Raw genomic sequence first — 12,055 nt, 5'->3', positions numbered from 1 at the left:
CTAACAGTGTTCCATCTCTGTATTTACACCAGTTTTTATGAATAATTTTTTTTTCCAAGCCAGACCCATATTTCTCTTCAACCCAAAAAAATGGTTTAGTATCTATTAAGTAAGTAAAAATTTTAGACTATTCTAGTCAAAATGAGACCTGGTAGTTTCTAAGTTTCTCATTTCAAGTGTAAGTGAAAGGAACAGTTTAAATTTTTTCTTTTTTTTAGCATAGTGCATTAATTCCCTTGACAGACTTTGAACTTGTACTGTTTACCCAGAACTTGGCCAGGCTTTGGGAAAGGATAAAAGATCAACAATCCCTATCCTTGCCCTCAAGAACTCACAGTCCAAGAGGAAGTCACATCAGTAGAATGACATTTTTTTCAGACTAACCCAACACTTTAGTGATTATGGGAGTACTTACTAATACTATGTATCTTCTAATACTCCGAATCTTTTTTATTTAATGAACATTTTGCCCTAAATTGCTGATGAAGTTGGTTTTTCAACAGGACTCTTGATGCTCCAGATTTCCTTTTCATGTGAGTCACCACAGAGTAATCAAAATGCAAAAACACAATTTTTTGTTACCTAAACTGAAAGTATAGAACAAAAACCAGTCAGATTATGGTGGGATGAAACTTACTGTTGCTATTTTTAGGTTGCATCAAAATGATACAGAGTCAACTGTTGAAAGAGACTTTACGCTTTCAGTATATGAGTATCTCTCAGTATTTAAGAAATTCTGTTGAAGCAAAATTAATTCCAAGATGAACATTGCCTGACAGATGACTACTCAGTGAATGTTAGTGCTTAGTGTAGTAGTAGGAATATTAGCATTGTCTATATTGTTTAGTATTACACACTTTAAGCATTAACTCCTTCATACTTTCATCCATATTCCTACAGATTAGCCAGATTTGCACTCCCTCATCTCATGTCTTAAAGTATGAGCCATCCTTTCTTTCTACAGTTAACATATTTCTGAGGGAGGAGGGGGTCTCCTCAAGACTGCTGATCCCTGGCATTCCCTCTCCTGTTCATTAATTCTCTCGCTATTAACTTTGTTCTTTCTGTTCAGAATGGCTATCAGATTGCCATTTCCTTCCAAATTCCTCTTCAACTACTGAAATTTAGCATTTTCCCCCATTTTACTGTATACATTTCTTGTATTAATGTCAGTAATGGCATAACGGCCAAATTTAAAAGTTGCTTCTCAATTTTCATGGTATCTGCCCTGTTCAGCCTTCCACTGCTAACCACTATCTGCTGGAAACTGTTCCCTTGGTTCCTTCTGCCCGGAATTTTCCATCCTCCATCCTCTCCTCCTGTGTCTTGGGCCATTCTTCCTCAAGTCTTCTTTGCAGAATGCTCATTCTCTCCACTGTTGGTTCTCTACACCTGCCATATTACATAATCTCTGACAGAACTGTTCATACATACCCTTCCTCTATCACTTTTGTAAGTCAGGAATCAAGTCTGAATCTTGAACACATGATGAACACTGAACACTGAATCTTGACTTCAGACACATATCTTCAACCCCTTATTGGAAACTTGTGCTGGATGTCCTAAAGGCACCTAAAACTCAACACATCTGAAATGGAACTTGTGAATTTGCCCCATTTTCCATCATTAACTGAGCGGTAGATAATTGTGGGAGAAGCAGGTTTTGGAGGAACAAGCAGGAAATTAGGTTTTGTGAATGTTGAATGTTTTGAGATGGCTGAGTGTTTATAGTGGGTACCTGTAGCACAGACTGACTGGTAGTTGACCCCTGATATGCACTCTCCTCTTCATCCATGATAATGGAATATCCAGCCAGATACATGGTGACAAGTAATTAACTCTCTAAGTGTGGCCAGGTCTCTAAGTCCCAGCTCATGGGATGTGAGCAGGAATGACATGAGCAACTTCCAGATCATACACTAAAAGGAGTGAGATGCTCCTTTCTCTTTGTCCCTTCATGATGATTGGAATGTGTTGGCATTGTGAGCTATGGTGGAGGGATCCCAAAGCAATAAGATGGGTCCTTGAGGACTTCATGGATCAGAGCTCGTGTACCAGCTTGAACTTAGGTGTGAGACAGCTCCTACCTTCTGTAATCTGTCATGGTTACTTTAGATACCTTTTGTTGCAGCTGAGCTTGTATTCTAATGCCCAAAAGAAATCAAGGAGGCAGTTGGATGTAGGCGTCTGAGGTTAGGGGAGAATGAAACCAACTCATCCTACTTTCCTTGACTTGATTGATGTCTCTTCTGTCTGTGGCAGTCCCCAGTCATAATGTTAGTAATCCTAGATTTCTTCCTCTTCCTCACTCTCCTGGCAATTAGGAGGCAAGGTCATACATCCCTTAAAGAACTGGTTTTAGAATTAGGTAGCATAACAAAGTGGTTAAGAGTATAGGCTTCCAATTTATTAGCAAGTGCAAAAATGTGAGGCAAAATCATAAACTCCTCTTTGATTTGGTTTTCTCATCTATAAGATGGGGTTGTTGTGAGGATTAAATGTTAATATACATAAAGCACTTAAACTAATGCCAGGCACTTAGTACAAGTCCAGTAACGATGAGCTTTTTTATCCCATGTGAATCCCAGTTCTGCCACTTACCAGATATAGAAACATCAATTAAACTCTCAATTAATCTCTGTTTCCTCATCAGTGAAGTAGGAAAAATAATAGTGCTGATCTCACAGGTCTGCTGTGAAGAGTGAGCAGGGATAGCCCACAGGAAGTGTTTCATGCCTGGCGTATGGGAAGCCTTCAATAAATGGTAATAAGCACTGTTATTATTAGCAATTATTGTCATTATTATTAAAATACACATTTCCTTCTATGTAATCTCCCTGCTTCTACCTTAAGTTAGACCCTTAGTGTTTCTTACTTGAAGCAGAAGGACAGAGCCATATTGTCTTATTCATTATTGTATCCCCCACACCCAACACCATGCTGGTCCATCTTATAGTACTTTGCTACTGAAGCTCCTCATCATGGATTTTTTTTTTTTTTTAAAGAAACAAATACGATCTCACTGCTCACTTGCTTGAATCTATCAGTGGCTCTTTATAGCTTTCTAGAAAATGTTCAAACTCTAAGAACAATGCCCACTGAATGTGGGCCCTGCGCCCCAGCCCTTTCTTCCACTCCCCTCAGGGATCCATTGCTGGGGCCTTACTGACACACTTGAGAGTCCTTTGGAACCCCTTTGCCTGCAGTTTGTTCTGTCTTTTAGACAAGTTCAAGCACCTCCTCTGAGAAGCCCCTCTAATCTTTTAGCAGGGCTGTTGCTCATGCCTCTGTGTCACCCCTTCCTATCGCATGACTTCTCATATACTGTTGGTATATGTGCTATCCTTACAATTCCTTCTCCCCTTAAGTTCCTTGAGAGAGGAGAATGCTTTTGGCTTGCTTCGTGTTCCCCATATGTATCTCAGTGGTTAAACCCTGATAATTCCTTTAAAAGTGTTCAAATGAATGAGCTAATGTCTGGTAAACTAGTGAATCTTTGGATATTTCACTTTTCAGCTGTGTCAAGGAACCTGTACAATTCAGTGGGAATGGAAAAATCAGGCAAATTAATTTACTATAAGAAACTGCAACTTGTGAACTGCAGCAACTAAGTAAGCAACAATGTATAAGCCTTTTAATCTTTCAGGCCCTTCGTATTATGAAGTATAAAATTAAGACAGTGAACAAGATGACCTACAAAATCCTCTTAAATCTATGATTTATTCAACCACTAATTTTCACTAATTACACACTTATCCAAGACTATATAAGAAGCCATTCAAGCAAAACCCTGGAAGCCTTCAAATCCTGCTTTGACTGTGGTCATTTCAGTCTCTTTGTGCCTGCCTTACCCAATTGGAGAGTAGATGGAAAAGAGGAGTTTTACTGAACACCGGCTGCTGCTAATCTGAGCTGTTCTGAATAGAACCGTTACACTCAAATCAATGAAGCAACCCTTAGATATTTCATTTTCTGACAAGTGTATAATTTTGAGTTCTTTGAAATCATTCACACTGCCTTTGTATGTCTAATACCATTTTTAATACATGGTATTCTAACAGGAATTCTAACAATTTTTTAAATCTAAGTAAGTGCACTGGTTAAGTAAAATCTCAGTTATTAAAAGTGGTACAATGTAGGAGGGCTTCCTTTCCTCCACACCCTCTCCAGCACTTATCATTTGTGGACTGTTTTAATAATGGCCATTCTGACTGTAAATTGAATATACATCAATAAAAAATATACATATATAAAAAAATTTTAAAAAGCAAAAAAAAAATTTTTTTTAATGGTACAGACAATAGTACTGTTTTTCTTCAGGATATCTTAGCTAAAGAAAATACCTGGCAAGGGAAGAATCATGAATACACTCTGCAATTGATAAGCAGTATTTTTTACTCTTGCTTGACACTAACAACAATATAAAATTATCAAAATGATAAAATTTACTATTGTACTTTTTGAAATTGCTTCAGACAAAGCTTGCCTTCTTTTTGCTGCTGTTTTTATTTTTGCTTTTGTGACAGTTAACTATCATTATAGTATAAAAAGACAAAGGTATTTTTTAAAATAGTAATGTAGATATTATTCATGACATAAAATACTTTATATTGCTTCTTTTTTTAGTTCATACTAAGCATGATACTGATTGCAACTATATTTCAATACTTAATGCAAATTTCCACAAGTTGCATTTGTGCACGCATTAAGTGCTGGTTGCTTAAATAAATCTGATTAATTCTGACAACAATCTTTGGTATTATACGTTTTATGAATTAGGAAATTGATCTTAGAATAAGTAACTTGCTCATGTCCCACACTTACAGCCTAATAGAGCTAGGATTTAAATCCGGGGAGGGTGGTGTCACTGCTTTCCCAGAAAACAATGATAAATTTTTTAAATTTCAAAATTATGTTTCATTGAATTTTTGTCTTAATCATTCAGTCATACATTTTATTCATTGCTTCCTGAAAGTATTATAAGAACAATATTCTCAGATTGTTACCTGAAAATAAAGCTTTTTTTTCCATATTGTTCAGTTCAAAACTGGGCTTCTGAGAGCCTCGGCCAGCCTGATCTGCCACCACTCCCTCGCAGCACTCAGTCCTAATTATGTGAGTTGGGGCCAGCTGCTTATCTTCTTTGAGCCTCAATTTCTTCATCTATAAAGGGTGATGTGATGATCAAAGAGACAGTTTGTTGCTAGGGCCTTGGCTCAGTGTCTGGCACAATATAAATGCTCAATAAATGTTTATGAATGAATGGGTAAGTGGATGAAATTGTCTTAATTTAGGATTCCCCCAGAAACAGATCTTGAGAAAATGATTTGCATACAAGTAGTTTGTTTGGGAACTAATCCCCCAAAACATTGGTAGGCAAGTAAGTTAGAGAAAGGAGACAACCAGTCAAGGGCGGGTTATCAATCAAGCATCCACCTTGGCTAACTAGTGCTCAATTCTCCTGCGGAACTCTGGAAGCCAGGGAGGAACGCCCACTTCACAATTATCCCATCAGAAGGGACAGGAGGCTTTTAGATGCACTGTCCCAGTGACTGTCCTCACACTGTTGGTTCCCTGTGGTGGGGCCACAGAAGCTCCAGCTAGTCAGAGAAAGCCCAAAGGAAAGAAAGGCAGGTGCTGGCACTGGGGGCTGGGACTGACATGCACTCCACTGGTCAGGGCCAGGTCACCAACAGCTTCTACAACAGGAATGAAGGCTCAAACAAGCCAAACTTGATGAATTTACCGCAGTTGAGGTCTGGCCTTCACGGTTGCAGGCTGGGAAACCTATTCGCAGCCCGCCAATCAAACTCACATTAACCCAGCTTTGGAGATGGGATTATAAAATCAGAATGCCTGTTTATTGATTTAAATTGAGAGAGAACTATTACAAGGACTGGGAAATCGGAAGTGCCTAAGACCAGTGTTTTTCCCCATAAAAAGACACACACGGCCCCCACTAACAGAAGCTGTTTAGGAAGCTTGAAATCTAGACAATGGAAGTTGGAAGAAATGAATTTTGATGGCAATAAACTAAACATACTATATGATACATCCAACTTCCGTTAAGAATCATCTTGACCACGGAAAGGGTCTACTTGAAGCTCGCTGGCCAACGTCTCCCAGGAAGGTTGTACCCAGCATTTCCTAGTCTGACTCCAGCCAGTGTTACCACGGGGGACTGGTCTCCTTCTTCAGAAATGTCAGGTTTCGGTTATACCTTGCAGTTATGGAAGCTAATTCTCTTTTTTCAAAAGTGAGTTACACCAGCCTCTGCTCTCATCCATGTGGCTAATCCGAAAATGTAACCTCAAAAGGACCATCTGATTTTCCTTCATTTCTGTGTTTTTGTGGCACATCTCACTGTAGGCATCAAGTGCGAACAATCACATATGTTATTACCTGAGTGATTGTAATCTCTCATCTCAAAGTTTTTTCCTACTATGTGAGGGAAAACTTCTGAAATATACTAACTAGCTCTCGGTAGCTTTCCTCTTATTGCTCTTTCATGTCAAATATTTCTCATATGAAACATGATGTAGTTGTTTTACTCCCCATTTCCTAATCATTATTTAGCCCGAAAGAGAAGTTTAAAGACTAGTGCAATGAACACACGTGTTTTCTTCACCTAGATTTCACAATAGTTCATATTTTGCTCTATTTTCCCAATCATTTATCATCTCTAACTATGAAATCATTTGACACAAATCACAGACTTCCTAACACTACTGTTGTATGTTATTCCGAAAGACAAGGGCATTCTTGTATATTACCTCAATACCATACGATATTTAGCACTCATTTGATAATATCATCTAAAATACAGTCTATATTCAAGTTTCCTTAATTGTTCCGAGAATATTCTTAATAGATTTTTAAAATCCAAGATCCAATTAAATAGTGCACACCTTTAGTTGTCATGTTTCTTTAGTCCCCATTTATCTAGAAATGTCTCCAGAACTTTATTTTATGACTTTTTTTAACATTTTTTATTGATTTATAATCATTTTACAATGTTGTGTCAAATTCCAGTGTTCAGCACAATTTTTCAGTTATTCATGGACATATACACAATCATTGTCACATTTTTTTCTCTGTGAGTTATCATAACATTTTGTGTATATTTCCCTGTGCTATACAGTGTAGTCTATTCTACAATTTTGAAATCCCAGTCTATCCCTTCCCACCCTCCACCCCACTGGTAACCACAAGTCTGTATTCTCTGTCTGTGAGTCTATTTCTGTCCTTTATTTACGCTTTGTTTTTGTTTGTTTGTTTTTGTTTTTGTTTTTTAGATTCCACATATGAGCGATCTTATATGGTATTTTTCTTTCTCTTTCTGGCTTACTTCACTTAGAATGACATTCTCCAGGAGCATCCATGTTGCTGCAAATGGCATTATGTTGTCGGTTTTTATGGCTGAGTAGTATTCCATTGTATAAATATACCACATCTTCTTTATCCAGTCACCTGTTGATGGACATTTAGGCTGTTTCCATGTTTTGGCTATTGTAAATAGTGCTGCTATGAACATTGGGGTGCAGGTGTCATCCTGAAGTAGGGTTCCTTCTGGATACAAGCCCAGGAGTGGGATTCCTGGGTCATATGGTAAGTCTATTCCTAGTCTTTTGAGGAATCTCCACACTGTTTTCCATAGTGGCTGCACCAAACTGCATTCCCACCAGCAGTGTAGGAGGGTTCCCCTTTCTCCACAGCCTCTCCAGCATTTGTCATTTGTGGATTTTTGAATGACGGCCATTCTGACTGGTGTGAGGTGATACCTCATTGTAGTTTTGATTTGCATTTCTCTGATAATTAGTGATATTGAGCATTTTTTCATGTGCTTTTTGATCATTTGTATGTTTTCCTTGGAGAATTGCTTGTTTAGGTCTTCTGCCCATTTTTGGATTGGGTTGTTTATTTTTTTCTTATTGAGTCGTATGAGCTGCTTATATATTCTGGAGATCAAGCCTTTGTCGGTTTCACTTGCAAAAATTTTCTCCCATTCCGTAGGTTTTCTTCTTGTTTTATTTCTGGTTTCCTTTGCTGTGCAGAAGCTTGTAAGTTTCATTAGGTCCCATTTGTTTATTCTTGCTTTTATTTCTTCTAGGAGAAAATTTTTGAAAGGTATGTCAGATAATGTTTTGCCTATGTTTTCCTCTAGGAGGTTTATTGTATCTTGTCTTATGTTTAAGTCTTTAATCCATTTTGAGTTGATTTTTGTATATGGTGTAAGGGAGTGTTCTAGCTTCATTGTTTTACATGCTGCTGTCCAGTTTTCCCAACACCATTTGCTGAAGAGACTGTCTTTATTCCAATGTATATTCTTGCCTCCTTTGTCAAAGATGAGTTGACCAAAAGTTTGTGGGTTCATTTCTGGGCTCTCTATTCTGTTCCATTGGTTTATATGTCTGTTTTGGTACCAATACCACGCTGTCTTGATGACTGTAGCTCTATAGTATTGTCTGAAGTCTGGGAGAGTTATTCCTCCAGCCTCTTTCTTTCTCTTCAGTAATGCTTTGGCAATTCTAGGTCTTTAATGGTTCCATATGAATTTTATTATGATTTTTTCTAGTTCTGTGAAATATGTCCTTTATTTTATGACTTTTTTTTTTTTTAAAGATTCCAGGGCAGTAAGTAGTTTTATAGAAGTCCCCACAATCTGCTTCATCTGATTGCTTTCTCCTGATGAGGTTCACATTATATATTTTTGGAAATAACATATAGGTGATGTTGTGTACTCATTGCATTATGTAAGGAGGCACAGAGGGTAGATTGTTGTATTATTGGTGATGGTCAGTTTTATTACCCAGTTAGTGTAGTGTCTGCTAGATTTCTCATTATATAAGAAATATATGTGATTTCTCACCATATATATGTTGTACTTAATAAACTGAGTGGTGATACTTTAAGAACGTATTTAAGAGTAAATATGTCAATATTTTACCCATTAGTTGTAGCATCCATGGGTGACCATTGTCTGAATCCACTTTACATTGGTGGCTGCAGAATGATAATCTTTCTTTCATCCTTCCTACATTGATTAGTTGTGTTCTTCACTAAAAAAGAAGTGTTCCTCCTACCCACCACTTTCCATCCCTATGAATGTGGATTCATGGCTTCCCTTTTTATTCAAGATGGCATAATGCATCATGTTTATTTGCGGTGCTCAAATCGTCCCAAATTTGGCCAGTTGGGGCCCCTAAAACCAACTGTATATCCTTTTGACATGTCCCTGTCAGTCTGAGCATTTCCTTGCTCTTTGGCACAATGTGATGTTCAGGCTTATTGTGCCCCAGGCTCAGACTCAGGCATTTCTCAGAAACCTTATTCCTTTTAGTAACTCTGGGCACGAGTCATTGCATCAAACTTGTCATTGCTTTGATGGCCATACTTGTGGAATATATATGTATATTCATAGTGATATTTCATGTCCAACCCTGCTGGGTTCTTGCGCATCTCCTCTCATTCCATATTTATTTCTCTCTTCTCTCACAATGAGAACCCAATATATTGACCATAACTCTACCTTACAATACACATAAATTACCAATACAACTGTCAACAACACATCTACTATGTTCAAGATTTCTTTGCAGTTCTTTTAGTTCTTAGACTAAATTCCATGACAGATGTTCAGAATATTAGGTCCAAAAGTTTCTCGAATTAATTCTTATTAGTTTGATACATAGTTAGGTATGTTGCTTCTGTTGGTAGGATATTTAGGGCTTGATTCTTTCATCTACATGAGTTTAATTTTAGTTTTGAATATGTAAGACATTATGTTTCAAATATCAAAACTACATAAAAGATATATTCAGAGATGGTACACTCCAATTTCCATCCCTTCAACCCCTTTTCCACCCACTACCAACAAGTAGCCACTTTTATTTTTTTAATCTTTCTTAAGTTTCTTTTTACAGAAATAAACCTACAAACACACACACAAACACGTGCGCACACACATATATTTATGTGTATGTGTAATATACATGTATATATATTTATGATTATTGTTGTCCCCTTTTCCTTTATACTCTTTTCTATATCCTTTATAAGTTTATTTCTTTTGTTATTAAAGAAATGGAAATTACCATAGAGAAAGCTTTACACTAATACCTTATATATTCTTCTTGGTATCCTTTATTGAGATTTCTACTAGTTGGTTCAACAGTTATGCAACGTCCTTTTAACTCTCCCTGTTGTCTGTGCCACAATCAATAGGCATATTCTACTTTCCCTGTTCTCTCTCCCTTCTCTCCTTATTTTAAAAATGGGGGGAGGGTATAGCTCAGTGGTAGAGCACATGCTTAGCATGCATGAGGTCCTGAGTTCAATCCCCACTACCTCCATTAAAAATTTCAGTATCTTGTAATAACCTTTAATGAAAAAGAATCTGAAAACGAATATATGTATATGTATGTATGACTGCGACATTATGTTGTACATCAGGAATTGATTGACACACTGTAACTAACTATACTTCAATATAAAAAACAACAAATTTTTTTAAATAAAAGAGAAACAGTTTTAAATGGTGTTAGTTCTACTTTGCAATAACATATTTTTATGTGCTATTCTTACACCTAGTCAGCAGCTTGTTTTAGGGTTAGATCTATAATTAAATACATCTAAAGCTTATAATCAGTCATTTACTGATGTTTCCTCAGTTATATCTTGGTTTAATAAAGACTCTTAGTAACTTCCTCAGGAAGAGGTCAGGCATATAGTATTCCCTGCGTTTGTTCATGTTTAAAACTGTTTTCCTAAAGCCTTGATATTCTAAAGACAGCTTGGTTGGCTTAAAAAAAAAATTCCTTGGTTTACATTTTTATCTTTGATTTCACGTATATGTTGCTCCACTCTGTTTTTACTTTTGTTGCCTTTAAGAAATCTGATGGCAACTGGACTTTCCATCCTTTGTAAGAAATTTTGCCTTTTAGCATGGAGCCCAGATTTTTCTTAATTTTTAATGTCTAACAGTTTTACTAAGATATTATTTGGGGAGGGCCAGTTTTCCAAGTTCACAGTGAGGCCCTTTTTAGCAAAGAGATTCAGATCTTCCTTGATTTTCATAATGTTGACCTGAAACATAGCCCTAAGAGTAGGTAGAACTACATCAAATCACACAACAGTGGAAGTGGTACACCCAGGACCAAGCGTAAGCAGATCCAGACACCACAAATAAGCTGACAGAACACCTGTCTCTCACCCCTGTGTTTTTCTCCAGTGCTGCCCTGTGGCTTCTCCCTCAGCTCACACACCTGTGACCCGATGGAATGCTCCCTATGTCCAGCACAAAGGGGAAAACGACCTGAGCTTGATTTGCAATGGGTGGACTTGTGCTGTTGGTATGTGATCAGAAAACAGAAGGCAGTGATGTAGGGTAGGGGAATGTCTCTCCGTGGGTAGATCCTTGGGTGTTACGGCATCCACTTTAAGTGGAGAGAGAAAATATCCACACACAATGGGCACATGGGCAGTGGTGAATGACTTAGCTGACTGGTCATAGGCTATAGACGAAACTGTTCTAGGCGGCATGAGACCAGGAGCATTCCTTCAAGAGTATGATTAAGACAAAGAATTTCACTCTCATTATTTCCATTCAATGTTTTCCTGAAGGTCCTAGCCAGTGAAATAAGGCAAGACAAAGAAATAGAAAGTACAAACATGAGAAAGGAAGAAATAAAACTATTATTATCACAGGTGAGAAAATTATATACCCTGCTATATAAAGAGAATCCAAATGAACCTGTAAGTCAACTTTTAGAATTAGTGAGTAATTTAGCAAGACTGTTGGAAACAAAGCTAATGTATAAAAATCAATGTTCTTTGAATATGTTAGCAAGAAGAAGCTAGAAAATGAAAAAATTTTAAATGTTATTTTTCATAGCATTAAAAAAGCAACAGATACTTGGTGATAAGTGTGATAAGAAATTACAAAACATTTCTGGGAGAAATTAAAGACCTAAATAGAGATTTATTCCATCTTTATAGATTAGTTGACTCATTTTTAAGACATCAATTATCTTTAAATCCATGTACAGATGCAATG

This window comes from Camelus dromedarius, chromosome 29 (assembly GCF_036321535.1).
Source record: "Camelus dromedarius isolate mCamDro1 chromosome 29, mCamDro1.pat, whole genome shotgun sequence".
Lineage (NCBI taxonomy): Eukaryota > Metazoa > Chordata > Mammalia > Artiodactyla > Camelidae > Camelus > Camelus dromedarius.
The sequence above is the reverse complement of the archived record's forward strand: the minus strand, read 5'-3'. Positions refer to the sequence as shown.